Here is a 10069-nt window from a genome sequence, read left to right as displayed (position 1 = left end):
ATATTATATTCGGCCCTAACCGGTTTGGCTCAGTGGATAGAGCATTGGCCTGCGGACTGAAGGGTCCCAGGTTGGATTCCGGTCAAGGGCATGTACCTCTATTGTGGGGACATCCCCAGTGGGGGCTGTGCAGGAGGCAGCTGATCAATGTTTCTCTCATCGTTGTTTCTCTCTATCCGTCTCCCTTCCTCTCTGCTAAAAAGTCAATAAAATATTTTAAAAAATATATATCCAACTCATTAAGTGTGCCAAGTAAAACAGTGGGCAATGTTAGACACTGAATGAGACAAAGAAACTCAGATAATTTTGAGAAATTTTAGGGACTGCTGTTAGAAGGCTAGCATTAAATGTATCTAATCACCTTCATTCAAAGCATACTCTCACGGCCTTTTGTAACCTGGTTGGGTGAGTAAACCCTTGCTCCCAGTTCAAAGTCCTACTGCTTCTTAATGCTATTAATCTCTGAGATGATTCTCTGAAGGGCTGATAAATGGGTGTGTCTGCCTCTCAACTGATTGACTGTGGGTGTGTTAGACATCTAAGCATTTGCAATTTGCTGGTTTCTTCCTTGCCCTTTACCCTCTGCCCCATGCAGTTTGTAGATTAAATATACATTAACAGTTTTCTATTTGAAAACCTCTTCGTGTCCAGGGCTGATGGGAATGGCCCTTCGTTAAATGTTGGAGCATAGAGTACAGTTAGAGCTTAGGTTACATGCTAAGAGAAAGAATGTGGACATAGTGAGTTCTTTTTTCAAAGGGGAAAAGTGATTAGGACCTTGGGATCCTTAATCAGAGCAGAATACTGACTCATTCCCCATGGAAAAGGTGAGATAATCTGTAATGACAAAGCAATTTCAAAGAAAAAGCAAAAAAAGCCAGTCTTCTGGAGTTCAGACGAAGAAAATGTCTCCTCAATGAGGTGCCTGGAAAGCTCATGTCTACATCTAAGTACTGCCAGAGCACAGCTGTGTGAGTCCATAGGGCCTCAATCGAGAAGAGAGAAATGTTGCCCCACAAGCTTTCAGTACACAGGACTGAAACCAGACAACCAATAGGTCCGGGCTGCCTGTCACTACTTGAGCCAATTCAGCAGAGACAGGGTTGAATCATATATGAGCATTTATTCCAATAATGCCAACAGTATGGGAGAGCAGCAGGTCATCCACTAAAACCTGCTCTTCAGCCCCCCATAAACCAACTGCTTATATAGGGTAGGACAAGGATTACATGGGGAAGTAGGGATTACAATTCCCAGATCCCAGGTCCTGTGGGCATACAACTCTCAGTCAGTTTAGAATGACTTTCTTTAACCAACACAAAACAATCATGGTTAACAGAGCATGATTACTACTTCTCCTAACCATATCTAGTCCCCAATATTCTATTTTGCTCCTAACAGGATGATGTCCAACCAACTAAACCACATTGGCCAGGGCTGTAAAGAATTTTAATGAGTTTATTTGAGTTAAACAGAAGATACACTTGGAAGCAAGATCTCAGCAGACCTAGCAAAATGCTTCCAAAAATGACAGTTTGCAGTTTCTTTTGTTGTTGGAATTAGGGAGGGGGTGTAAGGAAGATTACATGATGGTGGGAGAAAGCAAGGCAGTGATTGGATTACAGGATAGTTTTGAGGGTGGTCAGCTTCAGAAGAGGGGGTTTGAAAAGAGGCATTTCAAAGGTGTGTTAATCCTGATGCACAAAAATGGTGGACAAGACTTGCTTAAGGCAAAGATAAGCCTTTTACTAAATAAGTTATATGCCTGGAGAGGGATTATCCACCATGACCTGCCCAGTTAGGAATTTATTATCAATAACCTTTCCATAGAACTCCATTTTCATTCACAAGAGGGAACCCAGCCAAAGCTTGAGGTTTCCTTGCAATTGGAAAGTAGGTTGTCAGCCTGGTTCCGTTTATGTGGGACATATGAACCAGGAAGTTCTAGAGCCCTCAGAGTCCTAGGATGGTCTGTGTCTCTCCTGGGCAATCCATTCACACCCCCTGACTCAAGGTGGACGGGGGTGTGCAGGCAGGTGCTTCTAGGCATTATTCCCAACGACCAAACTTTGAATTCACTGCCCTTATGGAAAGCTGATGTGAAGGTATTTTCATTCTGAAGGAAGACTATAATAAGGAGTGCATTTCTAATGGTGGAACTTCAAGTACTAAGCTTGACAAAGATCCCATGAGGCAGGATGTTCTACCTTCTGTTATTCAAATGACCTAATAGGTAGCCTCCCACTTCACTGTCCTGAGAGGTTGACTCTGCCCTTTGGGTCTTCAGAAACATCTGGCTCATTGTTGTCCTTGGATTTTTGATGGATTTCAGTCAGCTCCAAGGACTTACTGATAATGGGTCCTTATAACTTGTCTTTATCAGTGGACAGTAGGCAATTGCTTCTCTCAGAGAACAGGGAGTGAGCTATGATAGTCACTGTGATAGCAAAGGCAAAGTCTGTTCACACACGCTCAGGTGCTTGGGGGAGATGAGTTTTATTACCTCCTTTTTATAAAACAAGAACAGCAGGAAATGTGAGGCTGCTGACTCCTGGAGTGTCACCGCAGACAAGCAGTGAGCACTCCACCTTCCTAATGAGTCTGTCAGGCCATCCACAACAAAGGAGGGAGTCAAATGTAAAATAATAAGCCCAATGAAAGGCATGTCTTCACATTTTCATTTTCTACATCAATCGGTTTGGAGCATTGGAGCTTTGTAGTTACACATTTCTCTTCATGTATGCTTTTGTTAATAATTTTTCCCTCTCTAGGCCTTTACACAAGCCACTTTAGCAACGAGGCACTTTGACGTGGAGTTTTTATAGCACACAGGAGGGATGCTTCTAAAACACAGAGATTTGGGTCGCAGATATCCAGTACGGGGCTGTGTCTTTTCTATTTTAATAAAATTAAAAAAATAATTTATGACTTCGACGTTTTAAAATTAAAACTTAAGCTGAAACCGGTTTGGCTCAGTGGATAGAGCGTCGGCCTGCGGACTGAAAGGTCCCAGGTTCGATTCCGGTCAAGGGCATGTACCTTGGTTGCTGGCACATCCCCAGTAGGGGGTGTGCAAGAGGCAGCTGATCGATGTTTCTCTCTCATGGATGTTTCTAACTCTCTACCCCTCTCCCTTCTTCTCTGTAAAAAATCAATAAAATTAAAACTTATTTTCAATTTTTAAAAATTAAAAGTTACCTTCAAATTATTTTCTAATGCTAAGGTTGTAACCAGATGGCACCCAGGCCTGGAGTGGGTCTGCCTTGGGCCCGGCAGCAGTGTGTGGGTTCCTGACTCTGTGCAGGAAAGATTTCAACACAAGTCCAGGTGATTTTGAGAGTACGTTTACTACAGCTGGGGACGGTGAAATGAGGGAAGGGCTTAGAATAGAGACAGCCTAGGTGGGGCTGCTTTAGCTTTTAAAAAACTTTATAGGAAAGAAGTGGGCCACGTGGGTTGCATGAACTCACTGAGAAGTAAAATCACAGTGACAGAAGTGAGCCAAGACGGGACTGCTGTGAGCTCACTTCAAAGTCAGAGAAAAAGGGCCCTGGGAGACAGGTTCAGGCAGTTAACCCAGGCTGAGCTGCTACTGCCTACTGCTCCTTTGGTTGCAAGTCTTGTGTGGACCCTTAGAGTTTAGGAGAAGGAGAGCAGAGATACACGCTTAAAGGAGAAAGACGTGGGTGTGCTCTAGAAAGAGAGCCCCTGTGTCCTTTGTCTTGAGGCTCTTTATCTTTTTTAGCCGGTGGAAATCCTAGGGGAGGTCTCAGGGGAGGGTCTTAACAGAATACTCATTCGTTTTTCAGGTGTGTCCTTCAATATGTTGATTAATCTAAACGTGCATAAAGAGGGGTCAGGATTCTTTTCTGGTTAGTTTTTTTTTTTTTATAAACAGGAGCAATCAGGGTGTTGCAATGGTTAGTTTCATTTTTATTTTATTTATTTATTTAAAATATGTTTTTATTGATTTTTAAAGAAAGAAGGGAGAGAGAGAAACATTAATATATCCCCCCCCACACACACACACACACGTGCACCCCAGGAATATACCCTGACCAGGAATCCAGCCAGCCATCTTTCAGTGCATGGGGTGATACTCAACCAACTGAGCCACACCAGCCAGGGCTGGTTAGTTTTTTTTCTTTCTTTTCTTTTTTTAAAAAATATATTGTTATTGATTTTAGAGAGGTAGGGAGAGGGAGAGAGAGATAGAAACATCAATGATGAGAGAGAATCATTGATCAGCTGCCTCCTGCACGCCCCTTACTGGGGATCGAACCCACGCCCGGGCATGTGCCCTGACCCAGAATCAAACCATGACTTCCCGGTTGATAGGTCAACACCACTGAGCCACTCCAGTGAGGCTGATTAATTTCATTTTTAAAGAACATCCTGGGCTGTCCTGGGATGGATGGTATGGAATGTGTAATCCATTTGTTCCTAAATGTCCTTGGTTAGGAAAGATAAATTAGCTGGCTATAAATTGCTCAAATTGTTTGGCTTTGTTTAATGTTGTCTCTGTTTCCCTTATTCCAATTTTCAAGGAATTTCCCTAGCTTCTTACTATCCTGACTGAGGAATAGTAACTGTGATTCCTTTTAGGGTAATAGCATATTTTGCAAGAGCAGGGGAGGGGCCCAAGAGCAAGGAGGGCCGGGGCCCTGGCTGCAGAGCCACCTCTCACCATCTCCTCCTCCAAGTCCTGAGCCTTGCTTTCACACCGCTCCCTGCAGCATCTGTTTATTACAGCGACAACAGCTGTCACGTCAACACATCATCTTAAAAATGGTTTGGGATGGCTTCACTCCTGGGGACTGTGCTCAAAGGGTGGGGCTGCTTCCCTGCCCCACCCCCCTCTGCCCCATGCTTCTCTCATGGGCGTGTCTAGCCATGTTTGTGGCACGAAGATCCAGTGGGTGCATGGGAGGGTCTTTGGAATCAACCCTCCCTCTGCCTCTCCCCTAACCCTCTCAGGCACTGCCAACTCCTCACCCACCTTACACCCCCAAGCCCCTCCCCACTGCAGGTCCCCTCTACCCATTTGGCTCTGAAATCTGGCCTCTGTCTCCATTCTCCAAAGTCTTCAGTGGCTTTCTTGGAGAACCCAGGCTGCAGGCCACACCCTCTCCTCCCCTTGGGCCACCACCCTCTCCAGCTTGGCCCTCTTTCCATTCCTCTGACTGCCAACTGTTATCATTCCTTCTCTTTCCATTACACTAATTGTGGGGTTCTTTGTGCTTTCTGATATTTTCTTTTTCTACACGCTTTGTCTACGGCCTTCAGTACCTATGGGACACCGGTTCCAAGGACACCTCCAAAGAAAGTGACCAAGAACAATAGAGGGTTGAAACCCTCTCCCTTCACTTTCTCTTCTCAGTCAGCTCAGTGGGCAGAGCTGTCTCAGCCCTCAACTGCTCATGGCCCCGTCCTGTCCCACCTAACATCTGAGTTGGTTGTGAGGTGCCCCTGCAATTCACATTTGATGTGTGGGACACCGGTTGAGGCCTGCACACGGCAGCCTGAGGGCTCCTAGGAAAATATCCCCCCCCTGCTCAAAAACTAAAAAATAAAAATAAAATAAAAATAAAAAAATAGTATATTTTGCAGTTTATATATTTTAATGTGTGTTTCATCAGCCACTTATGAGCTCTGTCACAAGTTACCTACATCCTCGGTGCCTCTGTTTCCTCATCTGTAAAATGGGCATAATAATAGTACCTTACTCACAGCATTGTTATAAATATTAAATGAGGAAATCCAGGTCTTTAATGCCTTTAGCACAGTATAGAGCACTCTGCCAAATTTAACTATCATTAGCATATTATAATTGTTTTTAATTACAAAAGTAATATATGTTAGTTGTAAAAGTAAATGTAAAAGATCCACATAATATAGAGGTTTATAAAGTAAAAAATGATAATATCTACTCTTCATCCAGCCCCTCCCAATTCTACCTCTGAGAGACAGCTACTGTATATTGACCCAATTTTTCTATGCTTATTCATGAAACTATCTTAGAACTTTGCTTATCTCCTCTAACAACTGATCCTGGATATCCATTCAGAGCAGGTCTCCTGGAGCCACCTCTTTACATAATATGGATATTAGCTTCTTGCCTGATTTGTATGTGGCTCCAGTATGTGATCAGGGCAACTTTCACAGTTCTATGTAGTCAAGGCCTCACTCTTTAAACTACTGGGGCTCATATAATGCTTAGAAAGACCTTCCCAGTTGCCAGCATTTAGAAATACACTTCCCAGGATCAGAAAACAAAGACTTGCACAGCTCAAGAGAACTTTTGGAACATACATTAATGTTGTGATTCATTAGTGTGAGTGTGTTTTGCTTTTTAGTGGAGGGATTCAAATGGCTGAAACCCTTTTAGGTGCTGTGGGGAATGCTACCCTCAGCTAATGATGACAAATGCAGGCATGACGACATCCCACAACTTGCACAGGTCTCTTCCTTGCACCCCACGGGCTTCCTATAGGTCATGGTGTGTGTGTGGGGGGGGGGGGGCGGGGGCGTGGAAAGAAGGTCAATAATTTGGTGCTCCTGTGGTCTAACCAGCATGGAGTGTAAGCAGATGGTTTTACCTTATTCCCTTATTTCAGAAGGTCATTGTCAAAGATAATAACAGAAAAAATAATTTGGAGACTCAAAAATTACTGATAAAGCCAAGTTGAAGCCAGTAGTTCTTGTCAAGTTCCATGAAGTCCTACACATGAGACACTCTCTCTGAGAACATCACACAAAAGTATTCATCAAAAAGACAAGTGAATATTTAAAAGAAAAAATGTGATTGTTACATTTTTAAAAATATAGTTTTTTATTTGGCTCCTTTGGCCCAGGGATTCAGCGAGTGCTGCTGGGGAGAGGGGAGGTGGTGGTGAGAGGCCAATATGGCTGTAACACTCAGAGGGGGCTGTAACGCTCAGGGGTGAGGGGTCCCACCCCTTCTCCCCTCCCCCAGAGAGTGTGATTGTTACATTTTTGACAGTAAGGTATTTCTATGAATATCTTATTACTCATGCTTTTCCTTACATTATTCTTCTCAGAAAAAAAATACTGTGTCTATATAAAGTCAGTACAATTGGCTGAGAAATAGATAATTAGTTAATCTTTAGTATTTTATTTACAGAATGCCAACTCATTGGATGGATCAATTTTTAAAAGGGCTATTTTGAAGCCTATAGACACTAATATATATGCATATATATTTAAATTCAACAAATATTTATTTAATGCCTACTATTTCAAAATACTTTCATTAGGAGTTGTGGGGTTTTAAAGATAAAATGGGTAGTTTTTGCTCATAATCTAGTTATTTATATTTTTTACTATTTTCTATACCTTTTCAGGGAAATATTTAGAAGAATACCAAGCAATTAGGAGCAGAACATTTTATATTTTATGGCAAAGATAATTATCTGTGTGGTTTACCATGTTAATCAATTGGGACGCCCCTCCGACACTGCTATTATATTTAAAGCCTCCAGGAGGGCTAGGATGACCCTTGCCTTTGACATAGTGTTCAAACTCTTTTGCAGTCCTCTCCCACAATAACCAATAGAATACAGTGGAAAGGACAGTGTGTGACTTCCTAGGATAGATCTTTAAAGAATGGCAGTTTAGATGCTCTCCCTCGTGGGAGCATAACCCTGCCTTTCCCCTCCCCCTTCTCTTCCTCCCAGGCACATTACCTTTGCCTTTCTCTCTCCTAAGCTCGAATGGCCCTTCTTTTGCTTCTGTAACTTGTTTCCTGAGCCTAAGCAATCCATCTGGCTCACTTCTACCACCTCTGTGACTTTCTAAATAGACTTTCTCTTATAATGTGAAAAAAAGAATGGCAGTTTCCATCTTGGTCTCTTGGCTTGCTTACTCTAGGGCAGGGTCTGGCAAAATCCATCCCACAGACTGTTTTTGTATGACCTGCAAGACAAGATTGATTTTTATATTTTTAAAAATATGTTTTTTGAAAGAAGAAGAAGTGACAAAGACTGGATGTGGCCCACAAAGCTTTAAAATTTTACTATCTGGTCTTTTACAGAAATAAAGTTGCCACGCCAGCTCTGAGGAATCCAGGCACCTGCTATAAGGATACACATGTAGCCCTGTGGAGAGGCCAATATGGAGAGGAACTGAGGCCTCCCACCCACAGCAAACACACATGTGCTAGCCATGAGTGCGTCACTTTGAAAGTAGTCTCCAACTCCCACCCAAGTCGCCAGAGGATTTCTGCCTCAGCCAATATTAGTCTGTCTCCTCCTGAAAGACACTGAGCCAGAACCATCCATCTAGCCAAGCCAGTGCCCAATAACTGACCCATAGAAACTATAAAAGATAATGACCCACAGATACAAAATGATTATTGTTGTTTTAATAATTATTAGAAGCAGTAGAATATCCTACATAATAAAAGGGTAATATACAAATAGACTGAATGGCAGAACAACTGAACAACCAATCAAAGCGTAATATGCTAATGATATGCTAAGGCTGCTCAACTGCTCGCTATGACTTGCACTGACCACCAGGGGGCAGAGAGTCAACTGGTCAACCAGTCGCTATGACGTGCATTGACCACCAGGGGGCAGATGCTCCAACTGGTAGGTTAGCTTACTGCTGGGGTCTGGCTGATCAGAACTAAGCGAGATGGGCCAGACAAGCTCTGGAGCCCTCCTTCAGTCCCTCCCCGGCCAGATTGTGCACGTGTGGGGTCCCTCAGCCTGACCTGTGCCCTCTCGCAATCCAGGACCTCTCAGGGGATGTTGGAGAGCTGGTTTCAGCCCCATCCCACAGGCCACTTCCCTTGGGAGGGTGCCAGATGCAGGGCTCATGGCTGGCAAGCACTGCTGCGGAACACGAGCCTCTCTGATCAGGACTGATTGGGCGCCAGCCCATGGCAGGCTCAGTGGGGTCGGGATGAGCGGAAGCGGCAGGTAGGACCTGCAGGCAGCCTTAGACTATGGGATTTGGCCCGATTCCTGCAGGCCACCCAGAGGGCTCCATCCATGCATGAATTTGTGCACCGGGCCTCCAGTAAGCATATAAAACTCTTCATTTCCATATTGTACCTGCTGATTTCTAAGCTTTGTAGTAGTTTCCAGAAGATTCGAAGCATCACATTCCAGTAAATGGGTAATAATCAAATTATTTTTTTAGTATTCAGAAGCATTATCAGTGCCTGTAGCTAGAGTCTTCAAGTTGCATTTGTTTGCTGCTGACATGGAATACTTTCATTAAATCTAACATTCACATCATAAATTTGTGAGAGAAGTGATTTTATAATTGCTGGCCACCAATCCATCACTTATTCCATCAAGCAGGGTTTTTTAAGTAGTCCTGGAAGGCATTTATTGTTCCCTTTTTACAGATGAAAAAAATAAGGCTCACAGAGGTTAAAAGGCTACTGTCATAAAATTGATTAGTAAGAGAGCTGGGATTAAAGCGCACTCTCCTAACTCCGTATTCAAGCTGTTTGTTGATCCAACATTGAGTACAGACAATCCAGAGTGGTTCTTGGTGACAAGTCAGGTATTCATCATATCATGTAAATAAGCTGGAGATACAGAAAATGGATGTTTTTCCCTAGTATTGAGGGATGTCCATCAAACTGTTTTTTTAAGGTCTTCACCATTTGCCTACCATTGTGAAAGTGTTGATTTCAGATACTAAGGTCCAAGTTTATGTTCATTATAAATACTCTGTATGAAAATATAATTAATCTAACCAAAAGTAACCTCACAAGATTATCTGATCATAAGTTCCTAACTGGGCAAGTCAGGGTGGGTAGTCATGCTCAGGCCTATAAAAGGATTGTCTTCAGTTTAAGGAAGCCGTGTGCATCTAAGTTAACACACCTTTGACATGCCTCTTTCAGATCCATCTAAAGGGTAACCACCCTTGAGAGAACACATAATCTTGTTAATTGTCCTGTAATCCAATCCCTGCCATGCTTGGGTGAGGATTAAAAAAAAACCAAAAAACATGGTAAACTATTTTCATTCTTTGTTGATTTCTCTCTACTTTAGTTTTTCAGTGCAGACATTCACATTTTTTAATT

The sequence above is a fragment of the Cnephaeus nilssonii genome, assembly GCF_951640355.1.
Source record: "Cnephaeus nilssonii genome assembly, chromosome: 11".
Classification (NCBI taxonomy): domain Eukaryota; kingdom Metazoa; phylum Chordata; class Mammalia; order Chiroptera; family Vespertilionidae; genus Cnephaeus; species Cnephaeus nilssonii.
This window is presented reverse-complemented; position numbering follows the sequence as displayed.